This window comes from Anarhichas minor, unplaced genomic scaffold (genome assembly GCF_050575085.1).
Source record: "Anarhichas minor isolate MPS153535 unplaced genomic scaffold, ASM5057508v1 ptg000073l, whole genome shotgun sequence".
NCBI classification, from domain to species: Eukaryota; Metazoa; Chordata; class Actinopteri; order Perciformes; family Anarhichadidae; genus Anarhichas; species Anarhichas minor.
In genome coordinates, this window is record NW_027466519.1 from 10,367,501 (window position 1) to 10,389,158 (window position 21,658).

The 21,658-nt window shown below is 44.5% G+C and overlaps 1 protein-coding gene and 1 long non-coding RNA gene across 2 annotated transcripts in view; one reads left to right on the top strand and one right to left on the bottom strand.

The window, feature by feature from the left end:
• macir (macrophage immunometabolism regulator) overlaps positions 1 to 586 on the bottom strand; it is an 11,133-nt gene extending 10,547 nt beyond the window's left edge. The window contains exon 1 of the mRNA XM_076079882.1: positions 109 to 586. The gene's annotated coding sequence lies outside the window, so the exon portion shown is untranslated. The remainder of the gene's footprint in view (positions 1 to 108) is intronic.
• A 4,532-nt stretch (positions 587 to 5,118) lies between these two features.
• On the top strand, positions 5,119 to 5,742 carry LOC142935377 (uncharacterized). The gene is made up of 3 exons (XR_012947850.1): positions 5,119 to 5,248; positions 5,443 to 5,502; positions 5,610 to 5,742. It is a non-coding gene; the product is annotated as an uncharacterized LOC142935377 (long non-coding RNA).
• Positions 5,743 to 21,658: the final 15,916 nt, after the last annotated feature.

A 21,658-nucleotide genomic window follows, 5' to 3' on the forward strand; every position in this document is an offset into this window, starting at 1 on the left:
GCTGTTTGGATGGGAGACGCTGCTCCTCGCTGTTTAACACTCATCACAGATCTGTTGGGCTCATGGTCCACGAAGATGCGGACTGATTTACACAAAAACAGTACAAACCTGTTTGACTGAGAGGAGAATCCGATGTCCAACCTTCCCGTCTGCGGCTTTATGCGTTCTCACGCCGGTGTTCCGTCAACAGCAGCAAAAGGAACACTTCCGGTCTATTTGTCAGAAAAAAGCAATTATTCATTATTTACAGTATTTTGGTGGTAATAACTAGGCTCCAATTTTCACGAGTGTCTTTGTAATGAGAAACAAGAAACAAAGAAAACATATCTGGCTGATCTGCTCTACATATTATTCATTGCAGTTTACATAACAGGTGATCATTTGATCTAGTTACAGCATCCCGTGGTTATCACACTCCTGCTTACGGAAGCCCATTTATATCAGTTAGAGAAAAAAATAAAAATAAATGAGTCATTATAACAGATGAAAAAAATCGTCATAATTATGAGAAATAAATCAAAATTATGAAATAATAATTTTGACATCAAAAAATGTACAGTTTCTGAAGTGTGCACAAGCACTAGCACTGCGGCTTTCCAGGTTTCTCCACAACCTCCATGTGTGTGAGTGAACTTTTTTTAGGGGCATCTGGGGGCAATCTTTTTTAATTTGGCGTCGTGTATTACACTGCACTGCAATCCTGAATAAGATACATTATTCTGAATGATTTGTACATTTTAGGCTGCTGTAATGTTTTATCTGGTGTTGCAGCTTAACTAACAACCATGCTTAGTTAGTAGCTGCTGGTGTATCTTAGACAATATCCTTCATCAATAAAGCATGGTTTTGTTGTTCATTTATGCCACTAGATGGTGCCCATTTACAGTGAATGAGATGGGTTAGAATTGAATACTTTCCTGTGATGAGTTGCTCATACAAGATGGTTACATCAGTCTCCAGAGAACTCTTTGAGTCTCAGCCCCACTGATGATCCACTTTTATGCCCATTTTTGGATTAAGTCAAGTTAGACCAGGAAACAAGAAACAGCTTGTTAGACCAAGAAATTATAAAACGGTCACATTAGACCAGAGAAATGAGACAGTCATATTAGATCAGGAAACATTGGACCAAGAAAGAAGAAAACAGTCACGTTAGATTGGGAAACAGTCTGTTAGACCAGAAAATGAAGAACGTCACGTTATACCAGAGAATAGTGTGAGTCAAATGAACAGACGGGAGTGCAATGGCATTAGAGTGTATGGGAGAATATCAACTTAAACAATAGAATGCTAAGTAGCATTAGTGATAACATTAAGGACATTATGCATGGGTGAGGTAATGCTATCCCATGCTATGAGACAAATGAAATGACATGCCAATAATGAAAAAAAACGACATCAAATTACACCACCACCAGTTATATGAATAGGTTACCAGACATTTAGGGCTTTAATATCTTTGATTTACGGGTATTGTGTTGAGGTTGGGGCGGATGTGGGAAGGAGGTGAAGGCAGAAGACGTCCAACGCCCCATTTGTTGCATGGATGGAGATGAGATGCCTTGGTTTGCAGCAGAAGTAGCAGCCCCTATTCTAAAAGAATGCCCTGACTAATGCTGAGGTGATCCGTTGCTCTTTAGTGAGGAATAATGATAGTTATCCTTGATTTAGACAAAGGAAGATTACTTGGGGTAAGAAATAAAGGAGATGTGGAACAAGTAGTAGGTCTTACACATAGGTAGTTAATCATGGATTTAAAGGGCAAAAAGAGAGTCTGTACCAGCCAGAATTACAAAGCAGGCACCTCCGCATGCGCTGTGTTTAAGACCTAAGCTATAATGACTAGGATGAAAGGCCAGATCGGAAAATGTGATGTCTCATTTTGGGTTGAAGGATTTAGAAGATGCTGTAAATTCTTCACATCGGAGAAAAGCATAGAAGGCTAATAGAAAAACAGAATCGAGCAGTGCATCAATGTAAGGGGGAAAAACGCTCGGAGTTTTGTCAGCATCCTATGCCAAAGAGAAAGAGTAATAGGCTGTCTGTGTTCAATAACTGGGGGAGAAGGTTTAACAATACTGTAATCACTTTAACAAATATCCATTTTATCTTACTGGGGGGCGAACGGGAGAACTTGTTCGGATGCGTGTTCTATGTCACAAACATTTCACTGTCCAGTGCGCTGTCTTTCTTTCGATCCGTAGAACCATTTATTCCGTTTGTACATTGACACCATAACAGAACACCACAGGATACTAGATCACAGGATAATACAACACCTTGACACACTACGCTGGCAGGCTACATTGACACGTTGGCTAACACAGTCAAAAACTGTTAGCTTCCCGTCCACACACCTGATTCTCATTACCAGGCACTTACCTATAATGCACTTTGAGGTCAATGTGCCACCCAGTGTTCAATGTCAGAACTGCATATGTAAACACACCCCGTGTTTCCCTCAAAGACAAAAGAAAACAATAAAACCACATTATGTCTCCAACAAATACCTTTCAGCAGTAATTTGATGCCGAATTATAAAACTAACTTGGTGAAGAAGGATCGTAATATCTAATATTAAATTGAATGCCGTCAATCAAACTGCGAATATATGGAGGTTTAAAATGGCAAACGTCAATGCAGTAGCAAATGAAGTCACAAACTGTGAGAGGCATGCCAAGAGAAACACAAAACAAAGCGAAAGTACTCCAAGCAAAATCTTGTTTTTACAGTAGAAACTGCTAAACCCTTTCTCATATACTGTACATCTTAGCAGACTCCATATGCTTCAACATGAGGCTTTGAATTAGGAAAGCGTTAAGGTCTGACAAGGGGGAACTGGTACTAATACTGGACTGGCCTCTGGAAAAACACTCCGGAAAGTCTGGAATTAAAAATGGGAAAGTGAATCAGCTTGTGTGTTATCATGTCACAGCCTGTCATGGCACGCTATGAGTGACGGCTGACCATGTGATGCGTTTCATGAAAGGCATGTCTTTGGAAGAGGAGCGTCTTCTGTTGATGAGCAGACAAAGCAGGCAACAGCTACAGGGGTAATTCTCATACAGTGCTGAGGACTTGAAAACTGGGAAAAAGAGTCAGAGAGAGCCTTGATGGAACCCCCCCAAACCCACGGATGGCGCGGCATTTTAAGCAGCTAAAAAACGTTTCTGGATCGTTTACTGCTGACTGAAGATTTTTTCCCACATACACTTTGATAGGCATTGTGAGGACTCAGACCCATAAACCCTGAGACATGTTTGTGAGAAGATGGTCTACGAAAACAGTCAGGATGAGAGTAGAGTTTGAATGCAAGGGACTGGACATTTATTGGTGTGGAGGGATGCTGTGTTAAAATGTTTTTGAACCACGATGTTTCCCCGGCCGTGGAGGGATACTGGATATGCGTCAGGGGCAGACGCAGCGTGCTTGCAGTTGCTGCAGATGTGGCCGAAATGACAGTTGGGGTATGAACACATGCTTTCGTTAAAGTTATTCCTGAACGGACCAGTTCAGTTGGCAGTTAAATTGAGTTATGTAAAGGGTGGCTTCATGGTATTGGTAGAAGATGTTTTTCCCATATTTCAAATTGAGATCGCTGATCAGTGATATCAGTGGTGGGCCGTCAGGACCAGCAAGGCCTTCTCTGCTGGCCTAGACAGAATCACAAAGTTATAGCTATTTTATAATTTAATATGTTTTCTTAAATACACTACATGTATTATAATTTATAAAAATATTTTCCCCATTATCTTATTTTCTCATTGCACAGCTACTGTCTTCCTCAGTTGCTCTGCTTCCAGTGCAGCTTGTTTTAAGTAGAGCTTTTATCCAATCAGATTTCACCTCTGTGTCTCTAGGTAAGAACAGAGGCCCGAGGCCTGCAGACTCACACGTGAATCCCTTTGCAGTTTAAGTGAATGGGGACGATATTGTTGATTGTCATAGTGTTCAACCAATCAGATCTTTAGTTTGACATGTTGGGCGTATTCTTTGACGTGTCAGAGCCTGCTAGCTGGCCGAGCAATACGTGATTGGTCAGTGGGCTAGCGTGACATGTTGGGCGGTGACAATCCCAATATCTGCTGCCTCTGTGGAGCGGACATTTTCAGCCCTCAAAAGCATTAAAACCTATTCAAGAAATACAACTGGGGAGACTCGACTGTCTTCACTGGCGTCCATGAATGGAGAAGGACTTCTTACTGGAACTAAAACACACGGATGTACTGAATAACCGTAAGATTAAACTCTTTATTAACAAAGAAAGGAGGATGCACTTTGTCTTTAACTGAACAACAGCTTTGGTAAGTTAAATGCATCTGCAGTAGCTTTAATATGCTTGTTTGTATATAATTATTTGTACAACTTGTTTTTATGAAGATGGATTTTTGTTTGGTTTAATATGTGATAGGAACCATTGTTACGTCCAATGTAGCTCTGGGAACACATTTAGTCGGTGCCAGTGTTGCCAACTTGGCGACTCTCTCGCTAAATCTGGCGACTTTCCAAACCCTGGTGGAGACTTTTTTTGTCAAAAGCTACTAGCGACTTGTACTGGTGTTGGAGACTTTTCTGGTGTTTTGACTCTGACGTTAAAGCTCGTACGTTCTGCACTGCCGTGAGCCGCCCCAAAGCACTCACAGGCGGACTCTCTCTCTCGCAGCAGTCCCAGCTGCAGTCAGAGAAGAGAGGAGACGCACTCTCGGCGTATTCTCTGCAGTTAGTGTATCTACAGGTGTTGGCTTCATTTTACACAAAACAAATAACCGTAGCTGTGTTTCAGCTGCAGGACAGCAGTGAAGGCCCAGGTATAAAGTGCACGGCCCACCACTGACAGCAAGTAAGTAATAGCTTTTAGACTGAGGGATTTGTCTATAATATCTACATCAATGACCATGCAATGTTTTTTTTAAAGAATTCCAGAGGGTGATGCTCGGGAAGTTGGTGGACCTCATTGAGGAAGTGAAAAGAATCGGGAGAGGGGTGGAGCATGAAGGACTTCAAAGACAGGTCCCGACATTAAACAGCAACGAGGAGCTGGAGGGCAAACTAAAAAATGCTGAGCAGAAAAGAAAAGATTTTTAAAGATAATTTGTTTTTAAGCTTTAAACATTTATGAAAAAACTGAAGTCGGTCTCTAAGAGCACAGAGCAATAGATTGTACGCCTTTATTTTTAAACAGGTTCATCTGCTGCCCAAAGTGGGGGGCGGGGAATATAAAAGATGGAACAAACAAAATCATGGACAGGTATGAACGTCACACCAACACGCTAATATCTGTCAACTAAAGAAGTGGAAATAAAATTGAACAGGCATGGACATTATGGAGCCATTCTAAACAGATGAGCATTACTGAGAGTTGAAACTGCTTCAGTGACACTATGCATTTTCTTATTCACTGACTTTTCACAAACAAATGAATGGTCACTTTCAACATGAAAGGAGGTGGTCAGAAGAACCACAGTGCCTTCAGGGAAACTGAACTGTACTCTGTGGTTAAAGGTAATATATGTTCTAATGCAAAATACATTTAATGAATGGTTGTACAGTCAAAGTCTCACATTTCATGATCTACTATATTCAATAATGCTATTCTCCTAATTTTATAGAGGCTGTCATACGGTCCGACCCCAGTGCCACAGAGTCAAAAGTTGACAGAGCCATGGCAGAACATTTGAAGCAGGCTCCTGGGAGGTCCGGTGGGGGTGGCTTTTAAAAATAAACGAAACATAAGGGTGCTATGTTTACACTACACTGACTGTTTATTGATTTAAAAAAAAGTTGTTTTTCAAGACATGACAGGTGGGAGCTAGCTGATTTCAGCAGAATATAGTTTTATTTCCATAGTTGTTCATCTCTCCTATTTTATTGTGCTTTTATTTAATAAATATACTATATTATATTATATTTAATATTTATAGTGTCACGATCAGGCTTTGCCTTCTGTGTTCTGTGTATTTCTTTCTGTAGCTCCTCACTCTACCTGTCAGCCACTCCCTCAGCACCAGTTAACTCCCTTCACCTGCCCCTGATCACAAATCAAACACTCCCTCATCAGCACAACTCCCCTCACCTGTTCAAGCCACTATTTAAACCCCTGCCTCCCAGTCACCCACTGCCAGATCATTGTTTGTCTTGTCCTGCTCCCGGTTTCCCACGTCTGCCTGCCCTGCCTCGTCCTGCTGGATTTGCCCCCTCGTCTCTTGTCTCGTCCTTGGATTCCCTGTATGTGTTCGTATTTCATTAAAACCCTTTTTCTCACTGCATCTGGCTGTCTGCGCTTGAGTTCTCACCATGCCCGTGACATAGTGTTCCTTAATGAATCAAAATGTATCAAGAGCATTGTGTTTTTGTTGTCCTTTAAGTGGAAAATGTTAATGTAATATGACTAAGTATGTAACTTGTAATGTGCTGTGGGTTGTCTAGTTGTCATCCTGTACCCAGAAGTACTGAGAGCATTTCGACGTTGAAAACACGGTTAAAACACGGTGACGTTGAAAACACGGTTAAAAGTGAAAGTTTTTTCACCGACTATTTGAAGACGTTGATTAAACGTTCACGTTTAGACCAGATTTCAACGGGATTTGCAATACTGGCTTTCAACTGATAAATGTGGATCTGGTTTCTTAGCAAGCCTCTAAAATGATGATATACTATTATTAGCACAATGTAGAGAATGAAAAATTGTAGTATTGCAAATCCCGTTGAAATCTGGTCTAAGCGTTAACGTTTAATCAACGTCTTCAAATAGTCGGTGAAAAAACTTTCACTTTTGAACCAATTCTGAACGTCTTTTCAACGGTGGGCGTAGACGTCTTTTAAACGTCTGTTAAACGGAAAAATGCTCACTGGGAAGGAACAACATCACAGGAAATCAAAAGCAGCGGACCAGTGAAGCTCTGGAGGATCTTCGGGCGTGTTTAGACTGTACAGACTGGGATGTCTTCAGGACTGCTACCAACAGTCTGGATGAGTACACAGAGGCTGTGATGTCATACATCAGCTTCTGTGAGGACAGCTGTGTTCCAACAAGCACCAGGGTGAGGTATAATAACAATATGGTTCACAGCTAAGCTCAGACAGCTAAGGTTGCATAAGGAACAGGCATTTAGGAGTGGGGACAAGGACTTGTGTAAAAAGTCAAAATACAGGTTTAGCAAAGCAAATCGACAGTACTCTGAGGCTACATCCAGTTTTAAAACAAAGACGATCTCTCTGGACGGAGATCATTTCGAAATAAGAACGCATAAAAATGGCATTTCCAGTGAGAATGCACATAAACAAACTCTCACTCCGTAAGCGGAAAGAAGTTGAGCCAGTCGCTGACTACCTCACTCGATGTGGGAAGCTCACAGAGAGACTGCTTTGCAAATGGCATAAAAAAGGACATTGCTGATGTGATCAAGCACACCTGCATCACTTAGGACTGACAAATTGCACATGATCGAGTCACATGCCATTCTCGCCGAAAAGCTCAAAGAAAACAAAAGAAAGACACAGCTGACCATGTACCAAGGACAGTACAGAGGACATGGCTGTAGGCACGGACGAAGTAGAGGACATGGGGGCAGAGGAGGTACAATCCAACACATGCTTTGTCTGTGGAAAACATGGACATTGGGCGAAAGACTGTCCAGACAAGAAACAGAATGCCAGTTAAAGACAGGAGGAGTCAGGGAGAGGGAGGAGGCCAGCAGCAGAGAACACACAAGCTCCGGATGACAAGTCTAGACATCAAGGTGGTAATTGCACCACACATGACACACACAAACCTTTGAGTGAAGCAAGAGAGCAGTTAGAACAAAAACAGGAACAAGATGACACACTCGAAACAGGCACACATGTTAAATACACCAAAGAAGCTTGTCTACGAATGCCCTCACAGATCCACCTCTCATTGCTGGGCATCAAATCCCGTTTTTGGTTCTCAGGTGCAACCCAGTGATTAAACGATCAGAGTTTCACTCACCTCCAAAGATGAGTGGCAGATACTTAAGCTCAATTTGCGTGTCAGGAAAATCCGTAACTCAACACTTTACCACCCCACTAAGATGTGAAGAGGATTCAAATTGGTTTATTCAAACACCTGACTCCTGAGTTAACAGGAAGACTGCAACACAAGAGGGCCAACACCAGTGCTTTAAGCTGCGCTATTTCAGCCTCCACCTCAGTGGCTCAGTGGTAGAACAGGGTCGTCCTTCAATCAGAGGATCTTCGGCTCTGCTATTCTATGTCAATGTGTGCTTGGGCAAGACACTTAACCCAAAATTGCTCCCTGTGAATGGTTATGAATATTTAGTTAGAGTCCTGATGGGCAGGTGGCACCTTGCATGGGAGCCCTATCAGTTTATGAATGGGTGTGAATGACGACATGTTAAAGCACTTTGAGTGGTCGGAAGACTCCATTTACCATTTACATTGTCCAATAAATTTGATCGAAAGGGATACAATGTGCAGATTGGGCATAGTTTTGGTGCCCACACCAGACGGCATAACTGTTATGAGAGAATGGAAACTAACATGTTTTTTTCCTGACCATAACTTCTTGTGAAATATGGCTCTGAAGAGCTGTTATATGCATATGAATGGAAACGTTACACGACAGCCGTAGCTTCCATTCTGTTTCATTCCTTCCTGACTGCCAGTAAACTTAAATTCAATTCAATTTATTTTGCCCAAAATCACAAATTTGCCTCAGAAGGCTTAACAATCTGTACACATACAACATCCTCTGTCCCAGGACCCTCACATCGGAACAGGAAAACTGTCAGGTAGAGCAACAGAGAAGGGATCCCTCTCCCATGGACAGATAGACGTCATGTATACAGAATGAACAACACCAAAGAGTTACAACACATTCAATGCATATGACATCAATTATTCAAATAATGAGTAGTAAGCAGTATAATGATGGAATAATTACAACTAGTAATAATAACAGCAGCAGTGAATATAGTAGAATAATAATGATAATTAAAGCTGCCAGCAGCGATAAACGGGCCCTCGCATCCTCCCGCACGTCGGGGATGCCAGCGGGACTCCGGGTCAAGGTCTGAGTGACTGTAATGGTAATTTTTTACGCAGTATATATATATATTTCTACTCAGTATATTGTATTCATGCATAAGTAGTTTTGCTCTGAACTTTGTTGAACTTCACTGTGTCTCTGTTGTGTAAAAAAATAATTCTCCCTTGCTGGTTCACAGAGATAACTAACTGTGTTGTATGAGGATGTTCCAGCACCAAGGCCTTTGGGCCGCTTGTTTGGGTTGCTGGCCGTTTGTTTTTCATTGTTGTTTCTATCAGTCTGAGACCAACATGTCTAACATTGGCCATCGGCCCCCACCTTTGCTCATTCTGTATAAAGACAGCTTGTTCACTTTTTTCAAGGTTCTTGCTCACTGAGACTGTACGCATTCTGTTGTGATGATTGAACCTTCTCTGCGCAGAGAATAAATACTGGTTTTCGGTATTCGCTATTTCAGCATTAAAAGACTCACGCAAAGCGGGTATAGGAATATTTTCCACTATATGACACACAAGTGTCTTGTTCATCTCTGGTGGAAGGACCACACAATCTTACTGTATGGTGTTCCTCTCAGCTTAGTCCCAGCGAGGCGACAATAAATGCCTAACCTCATGGTTGGGGGCAGTAGGCAGATGACGTTTGTTCCAGAGAGTTATGGAACCCTCAGTTGAGAGTACAGCACATCAATGTTCTAGAACTCCGGACTGTTTACTTGGCCCTGAAGCACTTCTTGCCCTTTCTCAGGGACAATCATGTGCTTATTTGGACAGACAACACCTCAGCGATGTTTTATATCAACCAGACAGGAGGGACCAGGTCACTGAAGTCCCTAAGGGAAGCTCAGAGGCTGTGGGAATGGGCTCATCCCCAATTGGCATCCCTGAGGGCATCTTCGAGGCCGCGCAAACTCTGTGGCTGGAGGCTGCAGCCTGGGTAATGGAGGTTGCACCCTCAGTTGATTTGGGATCGATACAGGCAGGCTCAGGTGGACCTATTTGCCTCAAAGTGCACGAGTCATTGTCCTGGTTGTCCTTGGCGGACACCAGTGCCCCACTTGGGATGATGCTTTGCCAATGCCTGGCCTAGTGGTCTTCTCTATGCATTCCTTCTGATCTCCCTGGTAGCAATCACGTTTCACAGAGTGAGCTTGTCGTTTCACAGTGTCCTCCTAGTGGCCCCCAGGTGGCTATCAAGGAAATGGTTCCCCATGCTCCTCTGTCTGTTGTATGGGGATCTTTGGCAGCTTCTGATGAGGATAGACCTCCTGTCCCAGCTGGACGGGAAGGTTTTTCCCCGGGCCTCCTTCAACTCTGGGTATGGCCATTGAGGGGGAGTGGTTGCTCCTGACTGACCTTGAGCCCTCAATTTGTGAGACCTTGCAGATTGCAAGGGCTCCTTCCACAAGAGTGGTGCCGAGACACGGGGTCAGATCCAGTCTCATGCCCTTTGCAGGACATACTGAAGTATTTGCAGCAGGGTAGGACATTTACATATTTTTTAGGGGGCAATTTTTGCCCCCACTGACTGAAATCCAGGGGCATTTAAAAAGAATTGGGGGCACTTTTTGAAACAACATTTAACCTTTGTTCAAAATAATCCATCCATCCATTTTCCACCGCTTATCCGGGGTCGGGTCGCGGTGGCAGCAGGGCAAGCAGGCCGACCCAGACCTCCCTCTCACCGGCAACATGTTCCAGCTCATTCTGGGGGATCCCGAGGCGTTCCCAGGCCAGCTGGGAGATGTAATCTCTCCAGCGTGTTCTGGGTCTTCCCCGGGGTCTCTTCCCAGTTGGACGTGCCTGGAAAACCTCCAGTGGGAGGCGTCCTCCGCGAATCGCCACCTTATCGTGGTGGAGGAGTTTGAGTGGCTCAGTGATCCTGGGAGCTATGTTGTCCGGGGCATTAGCCCCTGGTAGGGTCTCCCAAGGCAAACAGGTTTCAGGGGAGAGCCCAGACTAAGAGCGGTTCAAAACGACCCTAATGATGAGCAGCCCACGGACTACAGTCACCTCGCCCGGACCAGGGAAACCGGGGCACCCTCCCGGAGCCAGACCCAGGAGGGGAGCTCGTAGGCGAGCGTCTGGTGGCCGGGCCTTTGCCCATGGGGCCCGGTCGGGCTCAGCCCGAATAAACATCATGGAGCAGCCACCCTGTGGACCCACCACCCGCAGGGACACGCATTGGGGTCGGGTGCTATGCAGACCGGGCAGTAGGTCGGGCGGGAGGCCCGGGCATGCCGATCGCCGGCGACAGACTAGCTCTAGGGACGTGGAACGTCACCTCGCTAGCGGGGAAAGAGCCGGAGGTGGAGCGATACCAGCTAGAAATAGTTGGACTCACCTCCACACACAGCGTTGGCTCTGGAACCAAGCTCCTGGAGAGGGGTTGGACTTTGTCCTTTTCCGGAGTTGCCCAGGGTGAGAGGCGCCGGGCGGGAGTGGGGATACTCACGAGCCCCCGGCTGAGCGCCGCTGTGTTGGAGTTCTCCCCGGAGAGCGAGAGGGTCGCCTCCATGCGCCTACGGGTTGCGGGGAGCAAAGCTCTGACTGTGGTTTGTGCTTATGCACCAAACAGCAGTTCGGAGTATGCGGCCTTCTTGGAGTCGGTGGGAGGGGTCCTGGAAAGGGCGCCGCCTACCGACTCCATAGTTCTCCTGGGGGACTTCAACGCTCACGTGGGCAATGACGGAGAAACCTGGCGGGGGGTGATTGGGAGGAACGGCTTGCCCGATCTGAACCCGAATGGTGTTTCGTTATTGGACTTCTGTGCTTGCCACGGTTTGGCCATAACGAACACTATGTTCGAACATAAGGTGGCTCATAAGTGTACCTGGTACCAGAACACCTTAGGCCGGAGATCAATGATCGACTTTGTAATCGTATCATTTGATTTGCGGCCGTATGTTTTGGACACTCGGGTGAAGAGAGGAGCAGAGCTGTCAACTGATCACCACCTGGTGGTGAGTTGGATCAGATGGCAGGGGAACCGGTTGGAAAGACCCGGTAAACCCAAACGTGTAGTGAGGGTAAACTGGGAACGTCTGGCGGAGGACCCTGTCCGGGAGGTCTTTAACTCCCACCTCCGGAAGAACTTCTCACACATCCCGAGGGAGGTTGGGGACACGGAATCCGAGTGGACCATGGTCAAAGCCTCTATTGTGGACGCGGCCGCTAGGAGCTGTGGCCGGAAGGTCATCGGTGCCTGTCGTGGCGGCAACCCGAGAACCCGGTGGTGGACACCGGAGGTGAGGGAAGCCGTCAAGCTGAAGAAGGAGACCTTCAAGGCCTGGTTGGCCCAGGGGTCTCCTGAAGCAGCTGACAGGTATCGGCAGGCCAGAAGGGCTGCAGCTGCGGTGGTCGCGAATGCTAAAACTCGGGCATGGGAGGAGTTCGGGGAGGCCATGGAGAAGGACTTTCGGTTGGCCTCAAGGAGGTTCTGGCAAACCATCCGACGGCTCAGGAAGGGAAAGCAGGGCTTACCCCAGGCTGTTCTCAGCAGGGGGGGGGGAACTGCTAACCCGGACGGAGGACATCGTCGGGCGGTGGAAAGAGCACTTTGAGGAACTCCTAAACCCGACCAACATGTCCTCTGCAGAGGAGGCAGCGCCTGAGGACCTAGGGGGAGGCTCACCCATATCCCTGGCAGAGGTCGCTGAGGTAGTTAAAAAGCTCCTTGGTGGTAAGGCGCCGGGGGTGGATGAGATCCGCCCTGAGATGCTGAAGGCGCTGGACATAGTTGGGCTGTCCTGGCTGACACGCCTCTTCAATGTCGCATGGGGGTCGGGATCAGTGCCCATGGAATGGCAGACCGGGGTGGTGGTTCCCATCTTCAAAAAGGGGGACCGGAGAGTGTGCTCGAATTACCGGGGTATCACACTACTCAGCCTCCCGGGGAAGGCTTATGCCAGGGTGCTGGAAAGGAGGCTCCGACCGCTTGTCGAACCTCAGTTTCAAGAGGAGCAGTGCGGATTCCGTCCCGGCCGTGGAACAGTGGACCAGCTCTTTACCCTCGCAAGACTACTGGAGGGGCTCTGGGAGTTTGCCCAACCAGTCTACATGTGCTTTGTGGACTTGGAGAAGGCTTTCGACCGGGTCCCTCGGGGGATCTTGTGGGGGGTGCTGCGGGAGTATGGGGTGCCGGACCCGTTACAACGGGCGATCCGGTCTCTGTACGACTGCAGTAGGAGCTGTGTCCGCATTCTCGGCAATAAGTCAGACACGTTCCCGGTGGGTGTTGGCCTCCGCCAGGGCTGCCCTTTGTCACCGGTCCTGTACGTGATTTTCATGGACAGGATATCTAGGCGCAGCCTGGGGGCGGAGAACGTCAGTTTCGGGGGTCTCGGGATCGCCTCTCTGCTATTTGCAGATGATGTGGTCCTGTTAGCCTCCTCGGATCGTGACCTCCAGCATTCACTGGGACGGTTTGCAGCCGAGTGTGAAGCGGCGGGGATGAGAGTTAGCACCTCCAAATCTGAGGCCATGGTGCTCTGCCGGAAACCGGTGGATTGCTCCCTCCAGGTGGGGACGGAGTGCCTACCTCAAGCGAAGGAGTTCAAGTATCTCGGGGTCTTGTTCAAAATAATAAATATACTTATTTAGGCTTACAGTATATGAGCAATTGTCATCAAATGGCAATAATAAGACTATTAGGCAGTAGTCTACAGATTCAAAGTGTTTTCTTAGATTTTTTTGAACAAAAAACAAACATAAATCAGACAATCAATTTCACTTTTTCTTATTTCTTTGTGGTTATTTATTGTTATTATTACATTTTTTTAAACAACTATTAACAATTATTAAGTCAACGATGCCTTGATTACATATACATCAGTCATTGTATGGAATTATTGAGAAAAATATTTTTGTAGCACCTCAAATATTGTGATATTACCCATTTTTGTCCTGAACATCTGCATTAGTCATTGTGTGGAATTTTTGAGAAAAACATTTTTATAGCACCTTAAAAATTTAAAAAATGTGCCATTTGAAGGTACAAATTCAGTTCAGAGTTGTTGCTTAGTAAAATATCTTAATTGACTGTCAGTCAGGTATTATTCATTTCCAGCAACCCTCAAATCAAAGAATAAAGACACTTTACACACAATTTAGGCGTATTTTCCCTTTAACTCACGAGATGCAGTTAGCATGTTTTATACTTAATGTGAATATAATTCATTTAATCTAATTTCCATTATGCAATACGTATACTTTGTTGGCATCTTATTCTGAAAACCGGATGTTCGTCTGAAGAAACCGGATGTTGTCTCACGTTATTCTTTCAAAGTCCTTCGCTCGCTCCCGATCTGTGCCGTTTCAATGCGTTTACCATGAATTTCAGCATATATGTGCACTAAAGTTATCAAGTGTCTGCTGAGTTGACCGCAGTCTCGCAGTCACAGGTCTGATTAACCTTCTTGGCCCTAGCCCTATTTTTAGGCCTCTTCGCGAAAATTGCATAGCCATACGCAAAAGAGTCCTGAGCTCTAACTACAAGGTCTATTTTAATAATTTTGATGCTAGAATACTGGTAACACTTGTGAGATGTGTTTAATTGTGTAAATATTGTGTATATGTTACTGGTTAATAACTGATGTACTTATGGCACAGCTCAAATTGACAAATTTCTAGGTTCGCCTGGAAAAAAGCACTTGTATTGAACATTTTTTTATTTAAATAATGCAGCTGTAAATCTAAAACCACACAAAAGTCATAGAACAACACGTGTTACATGTCCCCACAACATATTTTACTTCGATTGAGTGAAGAAAGGCCAGCATAAATGGTCATAAAAATCAAAATTATGATTTTCGGAAACAGCTGTTGCATTGCTGTATACTCATTTTATATACTATATAACTACATATTAACTATATATTCACTTTTCTTATCACTAAGAGTGTTCAATAATCCTAATAAATCAGTTTGACACCATTTTGAATAATTTTGAGCAGTTATGATTTTTCATATCTGTCATTCATAACAATAAATGGCTCATAATGTGTGTCATGTGACCCTGGTAAGGCCGATTTACTCGTGTGAGACATTTTTAGATGCGGGATAGTCCAACGGGAGCCATGCAGGTGTGTTTGATCGTACCCGGGTCTGTTTACTGACTAAAAATCGCAAAATGCTGGGCGAACCCCCCTCTCTACATGGATTGCTCCACCCCACAGAATCGTCTGCCATTTTGTCATTCATTCCGCCAGCGCATTGATCTCACTCACAGGCATGCAGCACAACATGGAGGAAAGAGCTGCACCGAAATCCGCTGGAATAAATCCGTTTTTCGTCGCTAAAACCGTCAAAACGTAAGTTTTTTTACCCAATTTTTTTTCTCGTGACCTGTGGCTGATGTTGGCATGCATACCCATAACTTTTGAACGGTTTGAAAGAGAGTAATTTGGACGCCGCTGTGCGTTTCCGGGTCGAATCGTGCCCCTCCTGCATGTGTTCAGCCGCCATGTGCGATCATGCTCCGTGATGAGAGAGCCATAGAGTGAGCATAGATCGCCGATTTTTGGCCAAAATTGTGGCAAATCTTCCAGATATCGTCCAGATATGATATTAGTTCATGTATAATTGTGTTTGCAGTGTTTACAATGGCTGGTATGATGATGTTGCTCGGACTTTTCACGTTAATTCGATATGTATTTTGTCTGGAGCAATAATCATATTTCTTTATGAAAAATGCTTTATACGACACGCTGAATGCTGCACACTCTAAAAAAGACCCCCACCGGGGGCTCTCGGGCCCAAAGGGTTTTAAGAAGCGCTCCATTTATTTATTTGTTTAGAACGTTCGGTTCTTCACACACACCCAAAACCATTCTATGGCAACTGGACCGGGTCATAAATTATCATTAGAGGAAATTATGGGGTCATTTTTTGCCCCTCTCCTAGTGATATCGGGGGCAAAATTATATTTCTTAGGGGCAGTTTTGCCCTTTGCCCTCGTGTATTTCCGACGCTGATATGCAGTATCTTTTTGAAGCTGGACAACCTTAAAGGTTCATGTGGCATCTATATATATATATATATATAAACCATGGCTACATTGATGGAAGGTCAGTTGGTGCGCATCACTGTGTGACACACTTTCCGCGCCGTGCCATGAGGTTATGCCATATGGTAAAGCAGCTGCGGAATGGGACCTGCCACTAGTATTGCAAGCCTTGAGCAGGCCACCTTTTGAGCCTATGGCAGAGGCAACTATGATAAATATGTTGATGAAGACTGCTGAGGTGGAAAAAATCAAGCAAACCCATTGCTCGTCATACACTTGTCTCCAAGTTGCTGGATGCTATCCTACTCCCAAAGCAAGTTGCTGTTTGTAAATGTTCACACTAGCTAACCTGACCCCATCTCTCAAGGAAATGCACAAACAGATGCAGCTGCAAAGATAGAAGCAGCAAAAGCAAGGCAATAATAACAAGAGTGAGCCCAACAAAGCACGACGACTAATGTAGGAGTTAAACCCGGATAAAACAATAGATAGATAGTAGATAGATGAAACGGAAAAAACAGTTGATGCGATAAAAATAAACTAAGAAATAAATAAAATAAAATATTTTAGTAAAATCAACAAATAAAGCAGTAAAGCGACAACATCATATAAAAGCCAGTCTGTAAAAACCATTGAAGTGATTTAAAAGAGATTACTGATTCTGAGAGCCTTATCTCCTCAGGCAGCTCGTTCCAAAGCTGAGGGGTCCTGATGGCAAAAACACAGTCACCTTTAGTTTTTAGCCTCGACTTTGGAGCAGACAGAAGGGCCTCACCTGAGGATCTAAGGCTGCGAGCTGGCTCATAGTGGGTCAACATTTCCTCCATATATTTTGGGGCCAGACCAAGATGTGCTTTAAAAGTGATCAGTAAAACCTTAAAATCGATTCTAAAACGGGCAGGGAGCCAGTGAAGAGAAGCCAGGATCAGGGTGATGTGATGTCGTCTGTTAAAACCAGTGAGAAGCCGAGCTGCTGCATTCTTAACTAGTTGGAGGAGAGAGAGTGACTTTTGGTTGATGCCAGAGAGAAGGGAGTTACAGTAATCAAGTCTTAAAAAGATGAAAGACTTTTTCCAGGTCAGGGTGAGAGAGGATTGGTTGGATTTTGGAGATTGATTTGAAGAAAACAGGACTGGACAACTGTTGTGATTTGTGGTTTGATGCTTAAATCTGAATCAAATATTACTCCTAAGTTTCTGGCAGTGGACTTTATGTTAACAGACAGGGGGCCAATGGCACTTTTAACGAGAGTGATATGGTTTGGGGGACTAAATAATGTTTCAGATTTAAAGTTATTGAGCTATAGAAAATGTTGTGCCATCCAACAGTTGACATCATTAAGACAGTCTAAAATAGCAGCTAGGCTTCTTGTATGAAGGCAAATCACTGTCAAAATCAGAGAGCGCAAATGAGATCCACGCACGTGCGCGAATCAAACAGCCGCGCGCCTATTTTACTTTGACGAGCGCTTTTACGTTTACGAAAGTTTTATGTTTCAGACTTATAGAGCAACAGTGCTGTAACTCTATCACATATCAAATTTACTTTAATATTAACACTTACACATAAAGGTTTACTAGATTATGGGTCCATAAATGTGGTTAACACACGTCTCTCACTCGTTTCCTCTCTGTGTCGTTGTCTGTTCTCACTCGTAGCTCTGCTGGTGGCTGAAGTCTCTGTCCTACTGGAGAGCATTTACTGCTTTTGTTCCTTTACATTTTATCTGTGGACTTCACAATAGATGTGCAGAACAAAATAAGCATTAATAAGAAAAGGAAAGTCCTCCGTTTTGTGTCCATCACCCTCCCTAAAGCCGCTAACCGTGACTTCAGACGTCCGCTCCGTAGGTCTGATAACGCCGCTGGACACGCCGCTCGCTAATCGCTTCAATAACAGCGGCTTCCTCCGTAATAATGCAGACTTTAACTGAACAACAGCTGCTAGTAAAGACAAGGTCAGCATCGCCTGTAATCATTTGTCCATGTTAAATTAACCTGGTAGTCGATCGGTGATCAATGTTGTTGTTTATGATTTTCAGGAATCGGTCAGGTGATAGGGGCGTCACGAATCAGGGAAGGACACGTCATGACTGCTAAGAACCAATCAAGTAGCGAACACGGGTGTGGGCGTCATCGACATGGCATCAGTCTCCATTGTATCTCCACATCCAATTGGTTACAATCCTCGTCTTTGGATCGGCCGGATATCACTCTGACACGCTAGGGTGTCACGGGACATGATGGAGGACTCAAACGCAGACCAGACCAGAGGTAGAGTGAAGCATGAATTTAATGAATACTTAGATGATAACAGGACACTTACAAGAACACACAGGGAATCCACGGACGACACAAGAGACGAAGGGGGAAATCCAGCAGGACGAGGCAGGGCAGGCAGACGGGGAAACCGGGAACAGGACGAGCCAAACGGGCGGGTAGACATGACAATGATCTGGCAGTGAGTGACTGAGAGGCAGGGGTTTAAATAGTGGCTTGAACAGGTGAGGGGAGTTGTGCTGATGAGGGAGTGCTTGATTAGTGATCAGAGGCAGGTGAAGGGAGTTAGGCTGGTGCTGAGGGAGTGGCTGACAGGTAGAGTGAGGAGGGTGGAGCTATACAAAGACACACACAGAACACAGAAGGCAAAGCCTGATAGGGGGAGATTTTCAGATTGCACTACAGGTCAGGGGCAAATAATGTAAATTTTACTACACGGGTACTTTTACTTTCTGCACTTAAAGTACATTTTGCTGATAATAACATACTTGACTAAGGTTTTGAATGCAGATATTTTACTCGTGTATTGCTTCATCAGTATGGTATTAGTACGTTTACTGCAGTGAAGGATCTGAATACTTTTTCATCCACTAATTACTAGTCAGTGATTTAAGTTGGGCAAACAGTTAATATACAAACAGTGGTCTTGTCTCCAGATCCTTGAGCAGGTCCAAATTGTTGCTCATATTATATACAACTACATTATATCTCTTCTGTAAACACAACAGCATCAAACACACATTGTCTGTAATAGAATGATGGAGTGAATTTAAAACAATCTGAGTAACTTGACCCCATTTAAAAGATAAACACATTTTTAATTATTGTATTTCAAAACGCTATTAACATAATTTGTATTTCATCAGCCTCTACAGTCTGAAAAGTTTACAAAACCTGTCAGACAAATGTAGAACATCCTGAGATGTAGTGGAGTAGTGTTTAGTGGCGGATTGAAAACCACCTCTATCAGAACTAGCGTCTGTGTCAGAGTGATATCCGGTCTATCCAAAGACGAGGATTGTAACCAATTGGATGTAGAGATACAATGGAGTCCGGGTCCGCCCACTTACTGCGAAAAAGAAAATCTACTCGCGAGCGAGCAGGTTAAAGTTTCGCGAGCGAGCAGGTTAAAGTTTTGCGAGCGACTTTTGCTCGCGCGAGAGTGAATTTTGCTTGCAGAGTGATGTAAAAGCGCTCGTCAAAGTAAAATACGCGTGGGGCTGTTTGATTTGCGCGCGAGTGGATCTAATTTGCGCTCTCGGATTTTGACAGTGATTTGCCTTCATAGTTTTGGGTCATCAGGTCTCAAGGGAAGGTATATTTGTGTGTCAAGAGTGCGACACAAGACGGCCAACACCAGTGCTGCGCTATTGTCTGCAGCTGTGCACCAATCAGGGGTGTGGCCATGGGAGGTGTCTGGAGGCAGGCGGAGGAAAAACACAGAACACATGGTTCCAATCCCGATGTCCCCCCTAAAGCCTCAAACCCTGAACCCTCAAGGACTTTCTGACGTCACCTGGTAAGTGGTTGAGTGTGAGAGACTGTGAGGGTTTGAGATAGTGTAAATAGGAATGGGACAGCACTTTGCTGCAACATATCATGTTACCATGAAAACAACAGAAAATACGATGTACAATTGTGTGTATTTATTTTATACTTTGTACATCCCTAAACCCTCAAGGACTTTGCAGGAGCGCGCCTCAAAGTCCGTCCGTAAGGGGGGACATTGGGATTGGGTCATGGCATACAATAGCAAAGAAGGGAATGAACACATGAGGACAGGAGATCGGGGGAAACAGAGGTTAACACACAACGGGTCAGACAAGGATCCTGACACAAATGGCATGGTCTATTGTGTCAAAGGTCTAAAAGAATTAAAATCGAGCTCTCCCCCCTGTCGGCTGCTAAAATTAGATCATTGGATACCTTGAGGAGGGCGGTTTCTGTAAAGCTCTAAAACCTGACTGAAACTTCTCGAAGACATTATTAAGACACATAAAAGCTGAGTTGAAACCACTTTTGATAAAAACAGAAGTTTAGAAATGAGCCTAAAATTGCTAAGAGCAGAGGGATCAAGATTGGGTTTCTTTAAAAGAGGTTGGACCACATGTAGAAGAGTCGATGGAACATTTCCTGTTGCTAATGAACTTTTAATAATCACTACAATACTGGGACCAACTGTATTAATAACCTCTTTAAGAAATGTAGTTGGTATAAAATTAAGACTGCACGTTGTTTCATTTCATACACGATATGATTTCAGCTAAAAAGGACAGAGAAACAGGTTTAAAATTGCTAAAATAACTAGGAATATCCCTACTGACATGTAAGACACGGTTGCGGGGGGGGGGGGGGGAGAGTTATGGATTTATCACCTGATGTCCTTGACTCCGTTTGTAAAAAGTTTAAAAACTGCTCACACATCTCTTGTGAGGCATCAGTAAAATGACAGGGGAGGGGGTGACCACTGAGTCGAGTATCTCAAATAGAATTCTAGAATTCAGGTGGTTTGCTAAAATTAAGTTGGAGAAGAAGGAAGTTCTTACTTTTTTAACTACCGTTTGATAAGTCCTCATTGCATCTTTCCAACTAATAAAATACATGTAGACCTGTTTTTCCTACAGTTCTTTAAATCCTGGGTGGATTCATTTAGCCAGGGCTGGGGTGTTATATTTGTCTTTTAGGGAGGCAACAGAGTCCAGGACAGTCTGACAGGTCTGATTAAAAAGGGAGACCAGCTATTCTCAGTTAAAATGAGGAATAAAGGCAGTTATAAAAGCTGTGGTAAAATGCTGTCCAAACCCGGCGGCGGACAGGTGAAGTGTGAATAACTGGTAGAGGATGGAATAAAACCACATTGAATAAAACCGCTTTTTGATCAGACACACAGATATCCTTGGTCTCAAAGTTATCAGGGCTGAGACCACAGTAGATCGAGGGTGTGGCCCTTTGAGTGAGCAGGCTCCTGTATAGCCTGAGTGAGGTTAAAGGATTCCAGGGTATCCATAAAAGCAGTGACACACGTCTGTGAAGGGCAGCCTCTTAAGCGCCACGCCCCCAAATTTGGGGGCTCTCGGGCTCAGAACCCCTGAAAATATTGTTCGGAAAATAGCCTTATTGTTCGCCAGTATTGTGGATTGGTCCAGTTTTTTTACCGGATTAAACAGCAACGTATGGGCAACACTATCATATAAGTCACTTCTTACACACTCCAAACACAACTATAGACTACTAATATAAGCATCTAGAAAACGTGGCATAAAAGCATGAAATCCTGGCCAGAAATCGCCGTTATGTGTACCGCAAATCAATATATGCACCCTGATGCTAGCGGCTACCAAGCCATGCA